At 38.7% G+C, this 26,197-nt stretch overlaps 2 protein-coding genes across 4 annotated transcripts in view; one reads left to right on the top strand and one right to left on the bottom strand.

Annotated features, from left to right (window-relative positions):
- The window catches only part of FRRS1 (ferric chelate reductase 1), a 99,538-nt gene that overhangs the window by 60,827 nt on the left and 12,514 nt on the right, over nucleotides 1-26,197 (bottom strand). Inside the window, exon 2 of one of the 3 annotated variants that reach the window (XM_082384671.1) lies at nucleotides 12,258-16,630. The exons of 1 other annotated variant lie outside the window; for it this stretch is intronic. The gene's annotated coding sequence lies outside the window, so the exon portion shown is untranslated. The remainder of the gene's footprint in view (nucleotides 1-12,257; nucleotides 16,631-26,197) is intronic. One more of the 3 variants, XM_082384672.1, reaches the window with a different exon arrangement.
- The window catches only part of AGL (amylo-alpha-1,6-glucosidase and 4-alpha-glucanotransferase), a 100,018-nt gene continuing 91,535 nt past the window's right edge, over nucleotides 17,715-26,197 (top strand). The window contains exon 1 of the mRNA XM_082382806.1: nucleotides 17,715-17,836. The gene's annotated coding sequence lies outside the window, so the exon portion shown is untranslated. The remainder of the gene's footprint in view (nucleotides 17,837-26,197) is intronic.

Genomic DNA, 26,197 nt, shown 5'->3' with positions numbered 1-26,197 from the left:
GTAGGCAAATCAACCGTGAACTCAATTTTCAGCCCCTGTCCTCTCTCTAGAGAATGGGGGTAGAGGGCTGAAAGTTCCAAGCTTCTAATCACAGCTTGGTCTTTCTGGTGACCACGCCCCCTCCAGGAGCCCATCACATGTCAGCTCATTAGAATAAAACACATTCACAGAAATCTAAGGGATCTCAGTGTCCACAACCCAGGTCAAACACCAGATATTGGAACAAATGACTGCTTAGAAAATTACAAGGATATTAGGAGCTCTGTGCCAGGACCTGGAGGCAGAGGCCAATGTTCATTGTCTCTATTGTCTCACGCCTTTTGTAAGAGGACAGGGCTTACGGTTAGATCGTTTCTGTTTTGGGGTGGGTGACCTATTGGAGAATCAGCCCAGACATCCTACTGGCTCCCAAATACCAAAAAGTTAATCAATAGATCTAAATATGTAGCTGTAGGTGAACTTTGAACATTACTGAAGGCACAAAGCAGATGTAAAGAAACTTCCAGTGGAACCACTAGACCAGGCTGAAGAATGTAAGCAGAAGCTCTGTACAAGCCCCAAGTGGCAGCAGAGTCCTAGAGACAGACAGGCTTAAAGAGCTGCTGCCATTGCCACCACAGACCCAGAGCGGCTACCCATTCAATGCTAGGAGCGGAGAGTCATGAGCAGGACCCTCAGAGAGATGAGTTGAGGGGGCAGGAGGCTACCAGGACTCAGAGCTGCCCCTGTGGTGCAGGAGCTACATCTTCTTCTCTTAGGCTATATTTTTGTGTTCACCCCCTTAACCTCGGCTCCAATAACAGTGCCTAGCACATAAATAGAAGTTGAAAGTCTCCCAAATGCTGAACTCTGAAAACATAATCAAATGTATCTCAGTGAAGAGGAAGAAGCAGCATCTGTGGCACACAACACTCATTTTTCCTCAGTGTTTATTCTTCCCTTCTCCTTTTAGTAACAGATACTCTTCCTCTTTTCAGTGGGGCATATGGCCACTCATCAAGGAAATACACTTCCCAGCCTCCCCTGCATTTAGGTTACATAATTAAATTCTCTCCAGTGGAATGGGAGTGGAGGTGACAGAAGAAACCAAGCCACTGGATGATCTTGAGGAATAAAACCAACAATAGGCCTTGGCTTGCCTGTCTACTATTGTGTAAAAGAAAAATAAAATTATCTCATATTTTGTGCTTTCTGGTACAGCAAGTGTGCTTATCCCTTAGCCAATACTGTATTCAAACAACATAATTTGACTACTGAAGGAGCTCCCCAACAATATCAAGTTTGAAACCAATGACTATATAGAAATGTCACCAAAGCCAAAGACTTATGACAGAGAGACTAAAGCCCAGAGTCAACTGAAGTATTTTAATATGCTAAGAAGATTAATAAGGGCTTACCTGCTAAGGAACACTTAAAGTACAAGATTGAGGAAGATAGAATCTCACTAAGAGAGCCAGATAGTAAATTAAAAAATGGCAGTGGAAAATAGAACTATCAATGCCTATTTTACTTTTTTCTCAATCAAAGAGAATAATCTTGAAAGTGGAAAGATTACAGCAAACATGATCAGAGAGAATAAAATGAACAAGAGAGAGAGATGATGAAGTGCAGCTTCTGCATCTTGGGCCCAAATTACTTCCAGCCACTGATGTCTTCTACCTGAAGCTTTGGTTCTCCCAAGTTTATAAATCAGAGAGCAGGTGTCAAACGCCAGACTCAGAGGTGCCTTAAAAAGACTAGTGGAAATATGCCCTTGGGGGTGGAGGGCAAGGCCTCGAAAGGTGTGGAACAAATGGCCTGATTTGTGAGAATTACTCGGATATGAATTCATTTGGTATTTTTTGTCTGTTTATTTGTTCATTGTCTTCTTTACACACACACACACACACACACACACACATATCATGCGTCAATTAAAATGTAAACAGAGACATTGTCAGTCTTGTTTTCCACTGTGCCTAGAATAGTGATTGGTACACCCACTGAGAGGGTTGCTTGATTGACTCTCTTCAAGCTTGTTTCTGGCACACAGACATGTTGCTGTTTCTCCCGGCTTAACAAAAAATTTCCATGACTCCATTCCCCCTGCCCAAAACCATCCCAATTTTTTTTTTTTTTTTTTGTCTCCCTGTTACAACATAATGCAAGAGTTGCCTATACTCTCTGTATTGGTCTGCTCTGGGTGCCATAGCGAAATACCACAAACTGGGTGGCTTAAACAACAGAACTGTATTTCTCACAGTTCTGGAAGCTGAGAAGTCTAAGATCAAGGTGTCAGCTGATTTGGTTCCCAGTGAGAGCCTTCTTCCTGGTTTGCAGACTGCTGCCTTCTTTCTATGTCCTCACCTGGCCTTACCTCCATGTGTGCACATGGAGAGAGCAATCTCTCTTTCTTCCCCTTCTTATAAAGCCACTAAACCTATTCTAAGGGCTCCAATCTCATGATCTAATTTAATCCCAATTACCTCCCAAAGCCCCCATCTCCAAATACCATCACACTGAGAGTTAGGGCTTCAACATATGAATTTGGGGAGATACAAACATTAAATCCATAACATTCTACCCCTGGTCCCCTTGAATCCATGTCTTTCTCATATGCAAAATACACTCATTCCATTCCAACAGCCCCAAAGTCTTAATTCACTCCCTCATAAGCTCTAAAGTCTAAGTCCAAAGTCTCATCTAAATAACGTCTAAATCAGGTAAGTGTGAGCCTCCTGGTATGATACATCCTGAGGCATAATTCCTCTCCAGCTGTGAAGCAAGGTATGTGCTTCCTAAACACAACGCTGGGCCAGGCATAGGAAAGACATTCCCATTCCAAAAGGGGGAAATAATAAAAAGGGAAAGGTGATGGGTCCCAAGCAAGTTCAAAACCTAGCAAGGTAAATTCCATCAGATCTTAAGTCTCTAGAATAATCCTCTTTGGTTTGACACTGTCTTACTTCTGTGGCTTTGCTGGCAGTGGCAGGGGATGGGGGTTGTCATGCCCACAAGGCTCTGCAGTTGGTCCCAGCCCCAAGGCTCCAGAGGGGACTCCTAGTCCCAGGGTTTTATTTGGAGGTCAGAGGCTGTCTGGCCTATTGAGACTGAGGTGGAGGCCCTGGTGATCTCTGAATCACCTTCAGGGTCACTTTTCCCTCTTCTTGAAGAGCAGCACGCATTCACAGCCAAACAGCTCTATTGTCCTGTCCCATCAAATCCAGGAAGTCCAAAAGCCTTCCTTCATTTCATCCCATTTCCATCCCATTCAGCTCATACTGGTAGTATTTCTATTTATGTAATCCCATAAACTCTTTATCAAGTGATAGTCCAGCCACATCCTTGGTATTCTCTTCAGAACACACTTTCTCATTTTTTGCAATATGGATAGGCCAAGAATTTTCCAAATCTTTAAGTTCTGATTCCTTTTTACTTAACAATCCCTTCTTCAATTCATATATCTCCTCCCACATTTTACTATAAGCTGTCAGGAGAAACCAAGGCATTCCTTCAACACTTTGCCTAGAAATCTCCTTAATTTGTGAAATAAAATTCATATTTATGGCAAGACAAGAAAAATTTTAACATAAAAATTCTTCTCTGCCCTTTGGCCTCCCCTCTCCTTGCACTGTGCATTGTGTATCCTCATTATGCATTGACCAAACCTCCCCCATCAGCAGGAATACCTGCTCAACCATAAATAGCAACAATCTCCTAGCATCAAGACAACTCCTTGGGACTTCCCTGGTGGCGCAGTGGATAGGACTCCATGCTTCCAATGCAGAGGTCCTGGGTTCAGTCCCTGGTCAGGGAACTAGATCCCACATGCATGCTGCAACAAGAGTTCACATGCCACAACTGAGGAGCCCACGGGCAGCAACTAAGGAGCCCTGGAGCTGCAACTAAGGAGCCCACCTGCCATAACTAAGACCTGGTGCAACCAAATAAATAAATAAATAGATTTAAAAAAAAAAAAAAAAGACAACTCCTTAAAAGATAACATTCCTTCTTGATCTTGTAAAGGGTCACATGACCCACCACGATGGCACTTAAAACTGGATTATGTAAGCTGTCAATAATATGTCATTTAACATACAGCCCTCTGTCTCAAAAAACTTATATAAACTGTGTCTTGACTTCTAAAGGGTGGAAAGGTTCTCAGAGCATCCTAAAATGGTCTTCCTGGGTTATAATCCTCAAATTTGGCTTGAATAAAATTTTCCAATTCCTTCTTACATCAACTGATTAATTTTTGGTCAGCAGTTAAACGTCCAGTTTCATTGCTCAAAAGGTCTACCTTTCACAAATCTAAAATACAACACAAATGAACATATCTACAAAACAGAAACAGGCTCACAGACATAGAGAATAGACTTGTGGTTGCCAAGGGGCAGGGGGAGTGGGGTAGGGAAGGATTGGGGGGTTAGGATTAGCAGATGCAAACTAGTGTATATAGAATGGATAAACAACACGGTCCTACTGTATAGACAGGGAACTATATTCAATATCCTGTGATAAACCATAATGGAAAAGAATATGAAAAAGAATATATATATGTATAACTGAATCACTTTGCTGCACAGCAGAAATTAACACAACATTGTAAATCAACTATATATCAATAAAAAAAATTTTTTTTAAAGTTCTACCTTCCACAGAGCACTAAAACGGGAACACAATTCATCAACTTCTTTACCACTTTATGCTAAGGATCACCTTACCTCCAGTTTCCAATAATATGTTCTTCAGTTCTATCTGAGACCTCACCAGAATCATCTTTAATATTTGTATTTCTAGCATGAACCTCAAAATTCTTCCAGCTTTTACTCATTACCCAATTCCAAAGTCACTTCCACATGTTTGTTTCTTACAGCAGCTCCTCGCTTCTCAGCACAAAAATCTGTATCAGTCTCTGCAGAGAAACAGAACCAATAGGCTGTATATATTAATATATATATAGTGACTCAATTCCTTATAATAAAACTCTTTATATTTCCTTTATTTTTATATTTAATTTTAAAATTTTGTATATTTTTAAAATTTTATGTATATGAAGAGATTTATTATAAAGAATTGAATCACACAATTATGGAGGCTGAGAAGTCCCAAGTTGGGCAGTCAGCAAGCTGGAGAACTAAGAGAGTCAATGACACCATTCCAGTCTGAGTTCAAGTTTGAAGGCAGGAGAACACTGATATTCTAGCCCAACGACAGTCAGGCAAAGAGAGACTCTTCTCTTACTCAGCCTTTTATTCTATTCAGGCCTTCAATGCATTGGATGAGGCCCACTTTGAAGAAGGCAATCTGCTTTTCTCAGTCTACCAATTCAAATGTTAATCTCATCCAGAAACACCCTCATAGACACACACAGAATAATGTTTAACCAAATATCTAAGCGCCCTGTGGTTCAGTCAAGTTAACACATAACACAAACCATCACACTCCCTGACTCCAGCTCTTCTCTTCCCATTCTCAGTTAAGCCGACCCCAACAGGCTTCTGTCCTCAGCACTTCATGGAAACTACTTTTGTCAAGGTCACAGTGTCCTCTGCTCTGCTAAAAGTCCATCTTCCTCATCTAGTTTGAAATATTAGAAGGATTTGACATGGTAACCACCCCTCTTCCTTGATATATTCCATTTGACTCCCAGGACACCACGCTCTCTGTGATTTTCTTTACCACACTGGCTCATCTTTCTAAGCCTCCTTTGCTGGTTTCTCCATTTTCCATGACGTCTTTTTTTTTTTTTTTAACATCTTTATTGGAGTATAATTGCTTTAAAATGGTGTGTTAGTTTCTGCTTTATAACAAAGTGAACCAGTTATACATATACATATATCCTCATATCTCTTCCTTCTTGCGTCTCCCTCCCTCCCACCCTCCCTATCCCACCCCTCTAGGTGGTCACAAAGCACCGAGCTGATCTCCCTGTGCTATGCGGCTGCTTCCCACTAGCTATCTATTTTACGTTTGGTAGTGTATATATGTCCATGCCACTCTCTAACTTTGTCCCAGCTTACCCTTCCCCCTCCCTGTATCCTCAAGTAAATTCTCTAGTAGGTCTGCATCTTTATTCCAGTCTTGCCCCTAGGTTCTTCATGACCTTTTTTTTTTTTAATTCCATATATATGTGTTAGCATACGGTATTTGTTTTTCTCTTTCTGACTTACTTCACTCTGTATGACAGACTCTAGGTCCATCCACCTCACTACAACTAACTCAATTTCGTTTCTTTTTATGGCTGAGTAATACTCCATTGTATATATGTGCCACATCTTCTTTATCCATTTGTCTGTTGATGGACACTTAGGTTGCTTCCATGTCCTGGCTATTGTAAATAGAGCTGCAATGAACATTGTTGTACATGACTCTTTTTGAATTATGGTTTTCTCAGGGTATATGCCCAGTAGTGGGATTGCTGGGTCATATGGCAGTTCTATTTTTAGTTTTTTAAGGCACCTCCATACTGTTCTCCATAGTGGCTGTATCAATTTACATTCCCACCAACAGTGCAAGAGGGTCCCCTTTTCTCCACACCCTCTCCAGCATTTATTGTTTGTAGATTTTTTCATGATGGCCATTCTGACTGGTGTGAGATGATATCTCATTGTAGTTTTGATTTGCATTTCTCTAATGATTAATGATGTTGAGCATTCTTTCATGTGGCAATCTGTATATCTTCTTTGGAGAAATGTCTATTTAGGTCTTCTGCCCATTTTTGGATTGGGTTGTTTGTTTTTTTGTTATTGAGCTGCATGAGCTGCTTGTAAATCTTGGAGATTAATCCTTTGTCAGTTGCTTCATTTACAAATGTTTTCTCCCATTCTGAGGGTTGTCTTTTGGTCTTGTTTATGTTTTTCTTTGCTGTGCAAAAGCTTTTAAGTTTCATTAGGTCCCATTTGTTTATTTGTGTTTTTATTTCCATTTCTCTAGGAGTTGGGTCAAAAAGGATCTTGCTGTGATTTATGTCATAGAGTGTTCTGCCTATGTTTTCCTCTAAAAGAGTTTGATAATGTCTGACCTTACATTTAGGTCTTTAATCCATTTTGACTTCATTTTTGTGTATGGTGATAGGGAGCATTCTAATTTCATTCATTTACATGTAGCTGTCCAGTTTTCCCAGCACCATTTATTGAAGAGGCTGTCTTTTCTCCACTGTATATTCTTGCCTCCTTTATCAAAGATAAGGTGACCATATGTGCATGGGTTTATCTCTGAGCTTTCTATCCTGTTCCATTGATCTATATTGCTGTTTTTGTGCCAGTACCATACTGTCTTGATTACTGTAGCTTTGTAGTATAGTCTGAAGTCAGGGTGATTGATTCCTCCACCTCCGTTTTTCTTTCTCAAGATTGCTTTGGCTATTCGGGGTCTTTTGTGTTTCCATACAAATTGTGAAATTTTTTGTTCTAGTTCTGTGAAAAATGCCAGTGGTAGTTTCAGAGGGATTGCATTGAATCTGTAGATTGCTTTGGGTAGTATAGTCATTTTCACAATGTTGATTCTTCCAATCCAAGAACATGGTATATCTCTCCATCTCTTTGTATCATCTTTAATTTCTTTCATCAGTGTCTTATAATTTTCTGCATACAGGTCTTTTGTCTCCTTAGGTAGGTTTATTCCTAGATATTTTATTCTTTTTGTTGCAATGGTAAGTGGGAGTGTTATCTTAATTTCACTTTCAGATTTTTTATCATTAGTGTATAGGAATGCAAGAGATTTCTGTGCATTAATTTTGTATTCTGCTACTTTACCAAATTCATTGATTAGCTCTAGTAGTTTTCTGGTAGCATCTTTAGGATTCTCTATCTATAGCATCACGTCATCTGCAAACAGTGACAGCTTTACTTCTTCTTTCCCGATTTGGATTCCTTTTATTTCTTTTTCTTCTCTGATTGCTGTGGCAAAAACTTCCAAAACTATGTTGAATAATAGTGGTGAGAGTGGGCAACCTTGTCTTGTTCCTGATCTTAGTGGAAATGGTTTCAGTTTTTCACCATTGAGGACGATGTTGGCTGTGGGTTTGTCATATATGGCCTTTATTATGTTGAGGAAAGTTCCCTCTATGCCTACTTTCTGCAGGGTTTTTATCATAAATGGGTGTTGAATTTTGTCGAAAGCTTTCTCTTCATCGATTGAGAAGATCATATGGTTTTTCTCCTTCAATTTGTTAATATGGTGTATCACATTGATTGATTTGCGTATATTGAAGAATCCTTGCATTCCTGGGATAAGGCCCAGTTGATCATGGTGTATGATCCTTTTAATGTGCTGTTGGATTCTGTTTGCCAGTATTTTGTTGAGGATTTTTGCATCTATGTTCATCAGTGATATTGGCCTGTAGTTTTCTTTCTTTGTGACATCTTTGTCTGGTTTTGGTATCAGGGTGAAGGGGGCCTCGTAGAATGAGTTTGGGAGTGTTCCTCCCCCTGCTATATTTTGGAAGAGTTTGAGAAGATAGGTGTTAGCTCTTCTCTAAATGTTTGATAGAATTCGCCTGTGAAGCCATCTGGTCCTGGGCTTTTGTTTGTTGGAAGATTTTTAATCACAGTTTCAATTTCAGTGCTTGTGATTGGATTGTTCTTATTTTCTATTTCTTCCTGGTTCAGTCTTGGAAGGGTGTGTATTTCTAAGAATTTGTCCATTTCTTCCAGGTTGTCCATTTTATTGGCATAGAGTTGCTTGTAGTAATCTCTCATGATCCTTTGTATTTCTGCAGTGTCAGTTGTTACTTCTCCTTTTTCAATTCTAATTCTATTGATTTGAGCCTTTTCCCTTTTTTTCTTGATGAGTCTGGCTAATGGTTTATCAATTTTGTTTATCTTCTCAAACAACCAGCTTTTAGTTTTATTGATCTTTGCTATCATTTCCTTCATTTCTTTTTCATTTATTTCTGATCTGATCTTTATGATTTCTTTCCTTCTGCTAACTTTGGGGTTTTTTTGTTCTTCTTTCTCTAATTGCTTTAGGTATAAGGTTAGGTTGTTTATTTGAGATGTTTCTTGTTTCTTAAGGTAGGATTGTATTGCTATAAACTTCCCTCTTAGAACTGCTTTTGCTGCATCTCATAGGTTTTGGGTTGTTGTGTTTTCATTGTCATTTGCTTCTAGGTATTTTTTGATTTCCTCTTTGATTTCTTCAGTGATCTCTTGGTTATTAAGTAGTGTATTGTTTAGCCTCCATGTGTTTGTATTTTTGACAGATTTTTTTCCTGTAATTGATATCTAGTCTCATAGCGTTGTGGTTGGAAAAGATACTTGATACAATTTCAATTTTCTTAAATTTACCAAGGCTTGATTTGTGACCCAAGATATGATCTATCCTGGAGAATGTTCCATGAACACTTGAGAAGAATGTGTATTCTGTTGTTTTGGGATGGAATGTCCTATAAATATCAGTTAAGTCCATCTTGTTTAATGCATCATTGAAAGCTTGTGTTTCCTTATTTATTTTCATTTTGGATGATCTGTCCATTGGTGAAAGTGGGGTGTTAAAGTCCCCTACTATGATTGAGTTACTGTCAATTTCCCCTTTAATGGCTGTTAGCATTTGCCTTATGTATTGAGTTGCTCCTATGTTGGGTGCATAAATATTTATAATTGTTATATCTTCTTCTTGGATTGATCCCTTGATCGTTATGTAGTGTCCTTCTTTGTCTCTTGTAATAGTCTTTGTTTTAAAGTTTATTTTGTCTGATATGAGAATTGCTACTCCAGCTTTCTTTTCATTTCCATTTGCATGGAATATCTTTTTCCATCCCCTCACTTTCAGTCTGTATGTGTCCCTAAGTCTGAAGTGGGTCTCTTGTAGACAGCATATATACGGGTCTTGTTTTTGTAAACATTCAGCCAGTCTATGTCTTTTGGTTGGAGCATTTAATCCATTTACATTTAAGGTAATTATCGATATGTATGTTCCTATTACCATTTTCTTAATTGTTTTGGGTTTGTTATTGTCGGTCTTCTCCTTCTCTTGTATTTCCTGCCTAGAGAAGTTCCTTTATCATTTGTTGTAAAGCTGGTTTGGTGGTGCTGAATTCTTTTAGCTTTTGCTTGTCTGTAAAGGTTTTAATTTCTCCATCAAATCTGAATGAGATCCTTGCTGGGTAGAGTAATCCTGGTTGTAGGTTTTTCCCCTTCATCACTTAAATATGTCCTGCCACTCCCTTCTGGCTTGCAGAGTTTCTGCTGAAAGATCAGCTGTTAACCTTATGGGGATTCCCTTTTATGTTATTTGTTGTTTTTCCCTTGCTGCTTTTAATATTTTTTCTTTGTATTTAATTTTTGATAATTTGATTAATATGTGTCTTGGCATGTTTCTCCTTGGATTTATGCTGTATGGGACTCTCTGTGTTTCCTGGACTTGATTAACTATTTCCTTTCCCATATTAGGGAAGTTTTCAACTATAATCTCTTCAAATATTTTCTCAGTCCCTTTCTTTTTCTCTTCTTCTTCTGGGACCCCTATAGTTCAAATGTTGGTGCGTTTAGTGTTGTCCCAGAGGCCTCTGAGACTGTCCTCAATTATTTTCATTCATTTTTCTTTATTCTGCTCTGCAATAGTTATTTCCACTATTTTATCTTCCAGGTCACTTACCCGTTTTTCTGCCTCAGTTATTCTGCTATTGATCCCTTCTAGAGAATTTTTAATTTCATTTATTGTGTTGTTCATCAGTGTTTTTTTGCTCTTTAGTTCTTCTAGGTCCTTGTTAAACGTTTCTTGTATTTTCTCCATTCTATTTCCAAGATTTTGGATCATCTTTACTATCATTATTCTGAATTCTTTTTCAGGTAGACTGCCTATTTCCTCTTCATTTGTTAGGTCTGGTGGGTTTTTGCCTTGCTCCTCATCTGCTGTGTGCCCATGACCTCTTAATGTTGGGATACCATAGGTTTCAGTTCTTGGACATCTCCTCACCTTACAGTCTTTCCATTGGAGATTCTATTCCATCTCATGACTATAAACACATCTCTATGTCCACAATTCTTAAAGTTACATCTTTAGCTCTAACCTCTCTACTGAACTCTCAGTTCATATGTTCTATGATCTCTAATAGACATCTCAACCTCAGCATGTCCAAAATTGAACTCTTACTATCTCCCACCTTCAGACATGCTCTATTCACAGCCTTCTCCACCTCAAAAGATAACTTTCATCTTACGTGATTTCCATGTGGCGTTGAATACTATGGGTCACTCCAGTTCTCTAGATATTTTCTTAGCTACTGTGACTCCATCTTCTCCTAGTTTTCCTCTGATGGCCCTGGCATCCTGAACTCAGCCTCCTACATGGACTTCTATCAATACTCAAAGTTTAGGACTTAAATATTAAGCTTCCTCAGACTTCCGCACACAAATCTGTTGCAGGAAACAAATCTGTTCCAGGGCAGATTTTGTCTGAGGAGATACACATGCTGACAAAGCAAGAGAATTTATTGGGAAAGGGGCGCCCGGGCGGAGAGCAGGAGTGTAAGGGAGCCCAGGAAAACTTCTCTGCCACGTGGCTCGCAGTTGGGTTTTTATGGTGATGGGGTTAGTTTCCAGGTTGTCTCTGGCCAATCATTCTGACTCAGGGTCCTTCCCGGTGGTGTGTGCATCGCTTAGCCAAGATGGATGCCAGTGAGAAGGATTCTGAGAAGTTGGTAGGACATACAGACTGGTGTCTCCTCTCTCTCCTTTTGACCCTTCCTGAATTCTTCTGGTTGGTGATAGCTTGTTAGTTCCACATTCCTTACCAGGACCTCCTGCTGTAAGATAACTCATGCAAGTGGTTACTATCGTACCTGGCCAGGGTGGGCAGTTTCAGTCAGTGGTTCCCCTAACAAATCTATTTTTCCAAATACCCATTCTCCAAGCTAGAAACCTGGTGCTCATCATGGCCTCCTTTCACTTATCCTCTACATTTTATTGATCATCAAATCAATACTATCCTACCTTCAAAATATTGTTCATATGCTTCCATGTTTTTCTATCCCCTCTATCTTAATTCAGGCCCTCATTGCTTCTTGCCTCCTAGCTGGTCCCCCTGCCTCCAGTCTTGTACCCCTCTAAATCCATCCACTGCACTGGTTTGTATGTATTTTTCTAAAGTATAAATCATTATACCATTTCCTTGATTAAAATCTTTTCCTGTTTAAAATATTTTCCATATTGAAAATCTTCTGCTTTCACTATCAAGTCCAAACTCTATAGCATAACACTCAAAGCCCTTTAGAATATGATTTCTGCTTACCTCTCTGGCATAATCTGCTACTTAGACACACTCTTTGTACTCACCATTGAAAACTCTTTGCAGTGCCCCACAGCCAAGCTTGTTTCAATTATGCTGAAAAGATAATATAGTACTTTTTGAGTTTAAGTTTATGTAAGCCTCTATACCAGAGCTAAATAAATACTGGTTTTCAAAAAGAGATATAAATTAAATTCTAGAAACTGCAGAGCTAGATGACAAGCCTCTAGAAAAATTTAGAATGGATAAACTAAAAGATGTTTTATGAGACCAAATGCTAATCACTAGGGGCAGCTTAGATTAATAAATACCTGATTACTACAGGTTAACTTCTTTTATATCTATCAGCTTGGTTTATCAGAGGCATGCCTTTGACATAGCATAATTGGCTCTACAATAATATATATGGAATTTAGTGTAGTTATAAAAAAACTTGTGGTTGTATTTTGGGATCAAGTTAATAGTCTATAATGACAGGGAGTCATTCCCTGTCCCTACCCTTGCCTTTTAGCACCACTTTCCTACCCATAGTCAAGTGTTTCATGGGGTATGAAACATTTTTTAAATTAAGAATAAAGTTTAATATCAATCTAATAACTATAGCCACAATAGTGTAATGCATCTTGAAGTTGACAAATTATCTGACAAGCTGTGAGCTCTCAGCTTTAGGCCAAGTTGTGCCACTGCTGGATTTAAGCCTGTCCAAGCTTGTTTGGGGAATGACATAGGCAGAACCCACAGAGCTCTCTTTGTGTGAGGAGCTGAGGTATCACCTGAGAGAGAAATTTTCCCAAAGGAATCAGGCAAAGCAAGCTGATTCGGTAACAGAGCTTTGGTGGGAGGAGAAGGACAATTCTGAGCACAGAGTGGTGATTGTCAATTATATTTACTGCCAAGAACAATCTCCAAGGACTTATATTTCAGTCCTGTGAAGGGGGGAGTAATGTAAGCAAAATCAAAGAACTGTGTACTCATTATCTATTGTCAGATAACAATTAGCACACATTTAGTGGCTAAAAACAACACACATGTATCATCTCACAGAATCTGGGCATAGTTTAACCAGGTCCTCTGTTTCAGGGTCTCTCATGATGCTGCAATCAAGGTTTCTGGCATCTCATCTGAAAGCTCAACTGGAGAGGGATCTGCTCCCAATTTCACACGCTTGTTAGCAGGATTCAATGATCCATGTCCTGTTGGGCTGGGGACCTCCGTTTCTTGCCTGCTGACAGCCAGTAGCTGCCCTCAGTTCCTTTTCACTGGGCCTCCCATACGTGGACCCTTGCTTCATGCATGCAAGCCCAGAAGGCAGTCAGGGGAGTCTCCTAGCAACATGGAAGTTTAAGTGCTATGTAATGTAAGTATGAAAGTGACACCCCATCACCTCTGCCATAGTCTGTTGGCTAGAAGCTAGACAAAGATCCCACCCACAGTAAAGGTAAAATGGTTACACAGGGCATCAATACCAGGAAACAGATAATTGGGGACCATTTTAGAGTTTCTCTGCCTCAAACTGATTTATCAAAAACTCAAAGTCATTGAGGTATCAGCAGCATGACTTTAGTACTGCTTTAACACAGTGCTACAAAAGAGAAGAGTATTTAATGATGGAACCTCATTGTGAGTCTGAAAACACAGGGAACCTAGAGGGGACTTAGGAGACAATCTGAGGTTGAAGAGCACTAAAACACACTTAAAATTCTTTGTATTTTGGCTTAGGACAAGCCTTTAAGGGAAAATACTCATTTGAATTCAATAAATGTAAATACCCACACGGTGGCAGTAGATGCCAGGAAATTCTAGGTAATTATAAGCCAGTGAGGTACAGAAGAGCAAATTTATCTTCCTATATGGCAACCCAGGTTTTCCTTTTTGTCTAATGCTTCTTTCTGAGAAGACTCAAGGACTTCCGGGTCCTCTTCAAACGGATGTGATAAGGGATTCTCTCCTTCTTTCTTTATGTATATTCTGCCACAGTCTCCTCAAGCCCCACAAGTCTGGGCTAATCCAGAGAGACTCCCTCAGAAATCTCTAGACTAGAAATAGGCACCAGTCTCTATATTCATGTTTGCCCCAAATTCCAAAGGGTACAAGCCAAGTTCTCCTAATAATTTCATCACCATACTTCCATGACAGCTCCAGGGGAGACCTACATGTTCTGTGACTCAGCAAGCATCCAACTGAGAAATAAATGCCCCTCTCCTGCTTCTTGCAGGCTTAACGATCTTTTCAATCAACTGTCTTAATGCTCTCTTGGATAGATCTGATAGATTCAACCCTTGGGAAAATGGTTGGGGGAAGAAATGAAAAGAACAATGATTCTGGAGTCATGGTCAGTTTGAATAGACTCCTTTTCTATAAGAATAGCATGAGGGAAGTGAGATTGCCTCTCCTCATAAATCAGCTCCTGCTGGTGCTCCAGCTCCTAGGCAGCCCTAAAGCAAGGGATTTAGCCCCAGTTATGCAGGGAAAACTTCTGAACTGAAGACAGGTACCTCCAGGGCAGACGTCAACAAGACAGCATCAAGGTGGTCTGGATCAATCCCAACCTCACTCTCACTTGCTCCTAAGTACTGATAATAAGTACACAAGGATTTCTGGACAAATAAAAGGAGGGCCTTGAGGGAAACGGACCAGAACTGCTGCCAATATAGGCCTGTAGAGCCCCCATGTTCTGTTCTATATCACTAATGGGAGCTATTTCCATCCCAAATTATAAAACCGTTAGCCTCAATTACTTTTTTTAAATATTAGGGTTTGTAAAGAAGATTTCACAACTGAAATTAAGTGAGCCAATGCAATGTTCTTCACACCCTCAGGCAGCCTCCATCCATTTGATGCAGCTGTCTGCTGAAATGTGCCAACAGGGCAGTTAAAAATAGATGGCAGTTCCCTGAAAGGAGTTGCATTATTGATTTATATAGCCTTCCATATTTATTTGTCTAGATCATTTGTCTCCAAATGTTTTTGCTTGTATGCATGTAAAAGAAATTTGAAAAACAATGTATCCTTCACGAATTTTTTAAGTTGACCATCTAATATTTTTTAATATGTTTAAAAGTTTATTTATCCTTGGGTTAATATTACCTTATTACTAGAATGAGTCAGGATTTAGCTATTCCTGTTTTCCACTTATATTTATAGCACTAAAAAATCTTATTTTTATACATAAGTAGATGAGAATGAAAGTTTTGTTAGTAAAATTTTAAATATATTAAGCATATATTTTGCATTTGATAATTAGAACAATATATTGACATCAGAGAAGGAGAACTTGATTTAATAAAGCTGGTTTTCTGAAGTTTAGGGTACTATATCACAGGTGATTTTTTTTTAATATTTTGTTCTACAGTCCTTATATATTAGTATAGGTCCTACTTTTTTAAGAGCATGGAAAGGAATGATGAGAAAAACAGAAAGACAAAGAGGAAGAGAAATAGAAGAAGTATCAGGTCCAGGGATGGATTCAGGTTTTGTTAGCCTGAAGCCTATATAATATGAGGTGCAGACCTCTTTTAAAAAAGAAGACAACATTATAAATTTTAAAAATTAAGTGGAAAAGTAAATATTTATGTAACATGAGAATATAATCATGACAAATTATACACTTTAAAAGGATGATAAATTCCACAAACATCATATAACCTAGAAAAGTATAACAATATCAATAACAATATTAATTAATATCTCTATAACAATTTTTCTACACTTTCTGGCTCAATACTTTTAATCATCTCTTCAAATGACAATGCCTTTTTATACCATTTTCTATGGGAAAAAGATAATCGAGATTTTTCTTCAACATAGTTGGTACATTTTATTATTGATAGTTTAGAAAAGCTACTTTCTGCTTCATTGTTAGTGGAAGTTACTGGTTAAGCCACATCCACCATTTCCTCCCAGTTTCTTTCTCAGGAGGTGCTTCTTGCCAGGGCAAGCCCTTAGACACTCCAGCCCTTTGACTGGCCAGGCTAAAGCTCTGGCATGGGGGCCACAGCCCTGGGGACAGCTCTGCCAGGTCTCCTTGACCCCCTTTCTCACCTGCCACGCGAGAGTGCTGCTCTGATAAGACTCCCTCAAGAGTAACTCATTATTTGATAATAGTGAGAATATGAAAGAGGTAAGTTAGTCAAACAACAAAAACAACAATTGTCATTGCACCAACTGTCCCACGCTATTGAATCTGGAACAACCCCCAAAGGGTCAAACTACTCCTTTACTAATGCCATGCCTCACACTTACTAGACATTCATATTAGGCAGGAAAAGACAATGGTCTATGAAAGGCTTATGATTATAAGAGGCTTCTCCAATACCAATATGTTGATTGTTCCTCTGAAGATTTTGCACCCCAGGGTGATGCATCATGGAAGATTTGTGTGGATAAGAGGTATTTCTTTTGAAAAGTTGGGAAATGGTAACTGTAAAAGAGAATTTGGGCAAGGGAAAAGGAGAAACAGCATTAACATATATTCTCTGGTTGCTGGATAGATTATTCTCCAAGGCTATACTGTTCTCTGATTTGAGCCAACATCGATACTGTTACTCCCATTATTCAAACCTTCTGTATCTTTTCTAATATTTTATCTGCTTAATCTACCATTAATTTTGCGATATATGTTGAAATAGTCTATTGTAATTGTAGATTTATCAGTTTCTCCCTGTAGTTCTATCCACTTTTGCTTTGTAAATATTGAGTATGTTTTATTAGGTATACACAAGTTTAATATCGTTATACGTTTCTGGTGAATTGAATCTTATTCTAGCATTTATCCCATTATATTAATTACTGGTTTATTTGCATGTTTTTCCATTAGAATGCTGGCCTATTGAGAAAGGTCAATGTTTGACCCATGGGTGAATACCTGCTACCACTATTATAGCTCAGGCTCTGATTACCTCTTTCCTGACTATTAATATAGCCTCCTAACCAGACCAGTACTAAACTGCCAATTTCAGCCCCTTGAAGTTTCTGTCAGATTAATATTCTTCGAGAACATTTCTGATCATATTACTCCTTTTTAAAACAGTGGGTTCCTATTGCTCACGGAATAAAGTACAAACTTCATAACCCATCATTCAAATTTCTCAATGACCTGAAATTCACTCATTTTCTCCTCACATACTAGGAAATCAATCAAACGGAAATCCTCACTAACCTTACACAGATCCTACATCCCTTCTGCTTTCCACATATAATATTGAGATCATGGTATAATTTCCCTTCACACTCTGCAAGTTCAAACCCTTTAAAGTCAATCTTAAAAGCCTCTTCTCAAAGTTTTTGGCATATTCACCCCAATAAAAATATTCTCTCCTTCTTTTGAATGATGTTATGGACTGAATGTTTGTGTTTTCTCAGAAATTCAAATGTTGAAGCCCAAACGCCAATGTGACTATTTAGAGACAGAACCTGTGAGGAAGTGATAAAGGTTAAATGAGATCATAAGGGTAGGGCCCTAATCTGACAGGGCTGGTACCCTTATGAGGAAGAAACCCCAGAGCTCTCTCTCTCCACCATGTGAAGACACAGTGAGAAGATAGCTGTCTGCAAACAAAGGAAAGAGCTCTCACCAGGAATAAAATCAGTCGGCACCTTGATCTTAGACTTCCCAGCCTCCAGAACTGTGAGAAATACATTTCTGTTGTTTAAGCCACCCAGTCTGTGGTATTTTGTCATGACAGCCTGAGCTGACTAACACAAATGACAACATACTACTTTATCAATATCTCTTCTTGGGTTTAGATTTTTTTCTATTGAATTATCATTGCTCATGTGGCATGGTTTTTCTTAGTTATTAATGTCTAATAATTAATAATGATTCAAAGAGCCCAGCAACCTCCATACCAAATAAATAATCTCATATGCATGCTTGCAGAACCAGGTTTACTTGTCAGATTTATATTTATTTGGTATCTTGTCATCAAAAACTTGAGTCCTTAAAAGTTTGTTTACAAGATTTTATGCAATATTTTAAAAACTAAAATGATTCTTTGTTACATAATCCTTAACCTCCAATACTAAGATGTTTGTTTTCAAGGTTTGTTATGAAAAATTGTCTACTTCTTATGTATTTAATATAGGAATTTGAATTTGAATATATTCTTCAAATATAAAATATTTGAGTAATATTTTTAACTCAAAGGCTCTGATTTCGCTGATTCTGTTAGAATGAATTCACCCAGAATAAAATATTGTTTGAATTCTCCTAGAATTAAAAAAGCACCTATTTCCCTTCTAGCATAGGTTGTGCAAGTAAAAACAGTGAATAACTATAGTAGAATTATTTTTAAAAACACAACGCAGAATCTCTACTTTTTCATCTATACAAATGTGCTTTGTATTTGTATGGCATTTCTTTTTCCCAAACTCTTTAATTTATACATTACTCTGACAGTTACTGCATGCCTGCAATGTGTCATGAACTGTGTTGGCACCGAGAAAAAAAAATGAGCAAAAAAGTAGAAGATTTGTGACCACTTAGAGGGGTGGGATAGGGAGGGTGGGAGGGAGACACAAGAGGGAGGAGATATGGGGATATATGTATATGTATAGTTGATTCACTTTGTTATAAAGCAGAAACTAACACACCATTATAAAGCAATTATACTCCAAGAAAGATGTTTTTTAAAAAAAGGTTATGCTAATCTTTCTTAAATTCCTCAAAAATAAATAAAATTATAAGAGCATTGATATTTCTACATAACCATTAATGGGATTAGAAACTGGAATAACTTTTTGGTAGATGTGACAACTGTGATAATATGTGTGTGTCTAATTCTATGAGTAATTTGACTTTTAGGAATTTATCCTGCAAATAAACTTTCACAAAATGGGGGAAAAAAAAAAGTGGAAGAGACAGATGATAATTAAATTTTTAAAATTACAACCAATATTTACATAGTGCTTACTATGTTCCAGGCCCTGTTCTAAGCATTGTATATACACTAAATCATTTAAGACTCACAACAACCCTTAAAATAGGTTCTATTAGTATCCCCATGTTAAAAATAAGGAAACTGAGGCACCAAGAATTTAAGACCCAAGATTCCAAGCCAAGCAGTCTTGGTTTGAAAACCCTTGCTCAACTGTACTCACCTCACTAATCACACAAGTAAATGCAAAATTGCTACTGTACTAGGCAGTAAGAAAGAGATGCCATTAAAGGGCTCCATAATGGGGAGTGGGAGCTGGTCAGGAAGAACAAGGGAGGCTCCCTGAGGAAGTCTGCTTGAGTTGAGATTGGAAGAATAGGTTAAGTAGCAGAGATGGGTGAGAGGAGTCTTCCTGGCAGAGAGAGCAACAAATAAAATAGCCCTGTGGTAGAGCATGAACAAAGGATTGAACCACAGCTAGTTGCCTCAAGCAGGAACACAGGAGGGATGATGATGGAGGATGAGATTGGGGAGGGTAGAGAGCTATGAGAGGTAAGGGTGGAGGCAGATCATTTAGGCCCATCTAGGCCAATGTAAAGAATTTCACTCATCTTTATCTATGTTATTCTGATTAAGAGCTAATTTTCTACTTCAAAAGGTAAAGCTAGAAGCAGATTTTTTGTTTCCTCTAAAAGAGAAGGCTGTCACATAGAGATAAAGACTCACAAGCTATGGATAAACTATTGTATCCAGCTTTTTGTTGTTGCTGCTGGTGGGAGGGTTGACCTGTTCACCATACTGAAGCTAGTTCATCAAAGCTTGACGCACAAGTATAAAGGTGAATATTAAAGTTCTGCATGGGGATGAGAGTCCCCAGAAAAAGAGCGGAGTAGAAGACAGTGCCAAAATTTAATTGTCAATTGGCAGAGGATGAGCCTAAAAAGATTTAAAGAAAGAGAAAAAGAAAGGGTTTGGGGGAGAGGAGAGAGAAGGAAAGAATGAAAGAGAGAAAGGAAGGAAAGAAGGAAGGAAAACAAGGAGGAAGGAAGAAAAAAGAACAATCTGAGAGGTAAAAGGAAAATCAAAAGAGTGTTGTCAATAGAGGCAAGAGAAAAATGTTACAAGGCAGGAGAGGTTAACAATTTCAGATACTACTGAGCTACCAAGTCAGATAAGAAACGAGATTTAGCATCGTGAAAGTCATTGGTAACCTAACAGGAGCCATGGGAATAGGGCAACAATTCTCAACCAGAGGCAATTTTGCCTTGCAGGAGTCATTTGGTAATGTCTGAAAACATTTTTGGTTGTCACAGCTGCAGGGAGAGAGCTGCTACAGGTATCTAGTGAATAAAGACCAGGGATGCTGCTAAACATCCTAAAATGTGCAGGACAGTGTCGCAAATATAAAACATTGGCCTAAAATGCCAATAGTGCCAAGGTTAAGAAATCCTGAGATGGAGCAATGTAGGCAGATGTTAGATTGGAAAAGGCTTAGAAGTGGCTAGGCGGAAAGAAATAGAAACAGTACATAGAAACCGTTTTTCAAAAATTTGAACAGAGGAAATAGGGCAGTAACTAGAAGGGAATGAAGAAATCTAGAGAAAATTTCTCTCTCTCTCTTTCCTTTCCTCTCTTTCTCTTAATTGGGAGGTACTTGATCCTGTTTTTAAAAGCTCCAATTGAAGAGAGTTTGAATATTCAGACAAACGATAATCCATAATTTCAGGTACCTTAGAAGGTGGGAGGGAGTAAAATAAAAGTACCAGAGGAGGGTTTAGCCTTAGCAAAACTAATTACACCCATACTGTAACAGAAGGAAACTAGAATAGTATGGACAGATAATAGGACAGGTGATGCAGTTCTCATTTAAGGGCTTCTATTTTCTCTATAAAATAAAAATCAATATCATATTCTGAGAATCATGGGTGATGAGAGGAAGAAGGTTTGAAGAAGCCTGAAATAATCATTATGGAAAGTGGGAGAGAGCTTGACTGAGAATCATTACAGGATTGCTGTACAGTTTGAAGTTGTTTTAATTAATTTTTTGTAATATCAATAGGCTCTATTGTGTAACTCTCTCCAGCAGTGCTTGGCTGCTTAGGCACAGATGCAGAGAAAGCAGACAGTTGGTTTATCTACGGTTGCAGCCCTTGGCAGATGCCACAAAGAAGACAGAAGGGGAAGGAAGTTTAAGCTATTAGCAACAGTATTATTGAACAGTACATCATGGAATCTTGCTGGACAAAGAGAGATGTGAATAAGGGAGACATATGGATGAGAAGAAAATGCATGAGTTAACAGTCATCAATAGGAGGACATTTTATCCAAGGCAAAATGGGAATATGGCAGTGACTTCAATCTATGCTATAAGTATACAAACTGAGATATGAACTCTCCCAAAGCAGGGTATGCAGAACAAAGCCTTGATTATCATCAATAAATGTGCTGTGCAAGATGGGTCCCCTGAGGTTCACCAGAGCTCTGGGTGAATTTTACAATATCATATTAAAGAATATGCTTTATTGAGGAAACTCAAGGAGTCAGCAACAAGAAAAGTCACAGGTCCTTTGATTTTCCCATTTTTCCCATGAGGAAGTACACAGGGCCCCTGGCCATCTGATGGACACTTGGTCCAGTGTTCTAGGGCAGATCCCCCACCTCACTGCTGCTCCCCTTTCTTACAGGGCAAGCATGATAGCAACCTTAATCAGAAGAGATAAGCACACAACATAAATGTTAGGCAGTCTGGATTGCATGCAATTTATTTAAAGGGAGTAACTGTGAAAGCTAGCTGCCCAGCACCTGAGGACAGCGGAGACCATAGAAAGCTGTAGTTCCTGCAAGAGGGTAAAATAACACCACCAGTCTAATAGGAAGCTGAGTTCAAGTGTGGCTTCTCGCACTGGTTGAAGGGTGATTCCTGGTTCCAGATAGCCCACTGCTTCGGTAACCAAGAGTGAGCTCTCCGGGTTACTTTCAGACAAGCCTGCCCTTTGTGCCATGAAATTTTATACCTTATTCAACAAATGACATTTACAATAGCTTGTTGTAAATATATTTCAGCAGACTTCTCTCACTTTATTTCTTCAACATCCTGTGTGGTTTTTAAAGAAAAGGAAGAAACAGAGGATATGGTTGCAAAGTGAAGAGAGGTTTTATGAAACAAACCATAATGTTGTTGGCACTTATCGACTAAAAATGTTTAAGTGTAACTTACAGAGAATATTTCTAATTGTGATTTCTGATACATACACAAAAATAATATACATATAAATACCTAAATTTCATAATGACAACATATTCCATGAGGGGTTTTTCCTTTTATAACAAAGATGGGGAAAAAAAACAAAACAAAGCTAAGAAAACAGAGAACAGAAAATGTCCAATAAAGATTTTCTTTAATTGGTTTAGAGTTCTAGAATAAAATAACAGAATGTTTATCACTAAGACACTGAAAGTATAGCTACTGCCAAGACACATGAAATTTCTGAGGTCCAAGATTTCTGTAATATGAAAAGTTAAACAAAACAAAAAGTTGAACACAGCAGAGAAAGCTACCAAGTAGTCCTTTTTGTGGTTTTATTTTATTTTACTCTAAAGCTGCTTTAAAATATGCAATATTGATATTAGCGGCAACTCACATTTATGATTGAATTCGGCAGTAAACAGAACCTCATTACCTCAATGTTATTGAGAGAGATGCCGTGGGAGAAAGTCTTCAAGTTGATCAGAGAGAGAATATGTCCCCTGGAAGCTAGAAGTGATGGTTTGTCTCCAAAAACAAAAATCATCAAGTGAAAAGAGGTGAAAAATATGGGGAATGCAAAAGAAAAAGTCCCTTATCTGACAAAACAAGGAAGAGACAGCATAGGGCACGCAATGTCACAGGTTTAGAATTTTAAAAACATCCAAATGAATTGGCTAACTGATAGCCTACAGATTCCAGAAGAGTAGGAAGTAGAGTGTGCCTAAAAATAGAGGTTTAGGAAGGCATGACCTTGAGCCACAAAGGTATAACTAGTGCTTCTTAAACTTGAATGTGCTTACAAATCACCTGGAGATCTTGATAAAATGCACTCTGATTTAGTAGGCCTAGCATTAGGCCTGAGAGTCTGCTTTTCTAACAAGCTCCCAAGAGACACCAATGCTTCTTGTCCTTGGATCACACTTTGAATAGCAAAGCGTCACACTGATGACACCCGACTTAATGTAGCATCCTGGGAACCCAAATAGAAACTTTCCACATATTTGTTCAGCCATAGAAATGTACAGACCTTCACAAGACTAGGAAATTAGTGACATGGAGAAAGAAGAGTTTATTAACTTTACATGTGAGTCATTGAATTAATTTTTGCTTTCTGCTAACCAAACTTTTTTTTAAAATTTATTTATTTTTTGGTTGTGATGGGTCTTCGTTGCTGCGCGCGGGCTTTCTCTAGTTGCAGTGAGCGGGAGCTACTCTTCGTTGGGGTGCGCGGGCTTCTCATTGCAGTGGCTTCTCTTATTGCAGAGCACGGGGTCTATGCGCGCAGGCTTCAGTAGTTGTGGGCTCTCGGGCTCTAGAGTGCAGGCTCAGTAGTTGTGGCACACAGGCTTAGTTGCTCCGCGGCATGTGGGATCTTTCCGGACCAGGGATTGAACCCGTGTCCCCTGCACTGGCAGGCAGATTCTCAACCACTATGCCACCAGGGAAGTCCTATGCTAACCAAACTTATTAACATAAACCTGTCATGAGAATACCTGTGCTATTTTTCAGATAATCCCAGAAGCACTGATAAAGCAATATATGCTCACCTGTCAACATTCCATGAAAATACACATGGGACTTATTATAAAAGACAGTAGCACCCATTTTACATGGAAACTTCACAGGTGTAAATCTGTGGACTTATGTGAGCAGAGCATCTCACTTAACTGTCAGGTAAAGCACATGCTTTATAAATTGAACCATGTGTTCAGGTGCCAAAGAGCACTGTTTCTTGCCCCTGCCCACTTGAGCTCTGTCCAGCAGAGAGGACTAAAGACATCTGACCAGCAGATTGATCCCTGCTAATGAGAATACCTGGAATATGTCAAAGCATCTACAATTAGCCTATTTTCCTTCTGTTTCACTTCTGGGGTGACATTCCCCAGCCTATTAAGTAGCAGCAGTCTCCTCCCCAAACATCATGCCCAATTCTCACTATGTTTCCCCAATCTTTTAGATCTGAGCAGCTATGCCAGTCCTGACTTGTGTTCTAATTCTGCAGCTAAGACTGGAACCTGGCAAAAAATCCTAGACAATATGGCTTCTGGGGGCCCTGATATTATGCTTAAGTCCTTGTGACCCTTCCCCACTTCTTCACTGTAGATCTGTCTGTGGTCCAACCCTACCCCCAAGAACAAAGATCCTGACATTTGACTAAAAGTATTATAATTAAGGCTATTTTTACCAGAGCTTACCCAGTCAGACTGAATCCTTGCCTATTAATGCCAGCCTGGACAGGATCCATGCCATCTCTGAAATTGTACTGTTTTATTCTACAAAAAAAATAGCAGTGTGCTCTAATATGTTCCCTCTGTCTGTATGTAGTCCATAATACCTTATAATCGCACCTAGAAATCAAAAAACTTAGAAATTAGTTCCCTTCTACCACTGACTAGCCAGACTATATTACACAAGTCACTTCACATTTCAAGACACCATTTTTCTTATCTATAACATGGAGTTAGTTACTATCTTGTCTTCTTTGCAAAATTGTTGTGAAGATTAAATGAAATCATGAATGTTGCAATACTTTGAAAATCTATAAAGTACTGTATAAGTATCAAATATTATCACTGATGTTGCAAGTTTAATTTAGCAGATGAATAAATGACTTTTAAAAGCAATTTTTCCAAGCCTGGATTAATAAGTGACAGTTAACATCACATTCTGCTGTGATTTCCCTGGTGGTCCAGTGGCTAAGACTCCACACTCCCAATGCAGGGGGCCCAGGTTCAATCCCTGGTCAGAGAACTAGATCCCACATGCCGCAACTAAGACCCGGTGCAGCCAAATAAATTAATTAATTAAATATTTTTTAAAAATCACATTCTGCCTCTTGAACTCAAAGGACTAAAGGGACAACTTGATCTGTCGTTATGCTGCCAAATAAAAATGCAACCAACTTACATGGGTTTAAGTATTCCTCTAGGTACTGACTAATAAAACATAACTACTGAACTTGTAGATGTCACAGTATTCTGTGGTTCACTTATTCTTTGTAGGAAAGCAAATTCTGTACTTCCATAATTTCTATTTTTTCTATTTTTGATACTATAAACCAATTAGATAATTATAAGATATCAAAAGGCAATTAGATTGTCTTGCACTGAGTAGGTTCCCAACAAATATTATACTAAATAAAGTATCAAAGAACTTTGTCAACCCAGAGATGATGCAGCTCATGGTAAATTTGACCATATGAATATTTGACTATATGAATTATTCCCATAGTTTAATATTCATTTTCCAATATAGAAAATTTGGAAAATATATATATAAAGTATAAATTGATTCCAAAGTAGTCATACAAAAAAATCACATTATTTCACTAAGTATTTCTCAGTGTTGCGGAGAAATTCCATTTTGGTCCAAGCTCATAGTATCTCAAATGAAGAGATGGATACAAGATACCTGGGAGGCTAGACACTAAGTGTTAAAGCTTACAGTGGTAGTGAGAGTCCCTGGGACTGAGCCTCCAATTAGGGAAGAGGACAGCTGTGAAGACCATTCTTAAGCTTACCTGTAACCCTGCCTGATCCACAGTGGATGACGAGCTCCTAACAGGAGTATTATGTAGCAGAAAGTGCAATGCCAAAAATGGTCCAAGGATCAGAACTCTCTCCTATATTCATGGGTCCCACCTAGATCCCTCAGGATGCCTGTAAATTCTATGTGGGAGAGAGACATGTTGGAAGTCTCAACATCCCCAGAGACTCTCCTCCCCATCACCATCCCACACCTCCTTACTTTGTTGAGTGAGGGCATGTCAGTGAGGCATGCTTGGGCTTCCTCAATTTACTGCTCAGAAAACAGCTATCTCATGAGTTAGGTTGTCCAAGATCCCTCCCAGTCTTCCTGAAATGCA

Source organism: Balaenoptera borealis (assembly GCF_965194805.1).
Source record: "Balaenoptera borealis genome assembly, chromosome: 1".
In the NCBI taxonomy this organism is placed as follows: Eukaryota; Metazoa; Chordata; class Mammalia; order Artiodactyla; family Balaenopteridae; genus Balaenoptera; species Balaenoptera borealis.
Note: the sequence above shows the minus strand (reverse complement) of the source record. Positions and strands in the feature narration are given on the sequence as shown.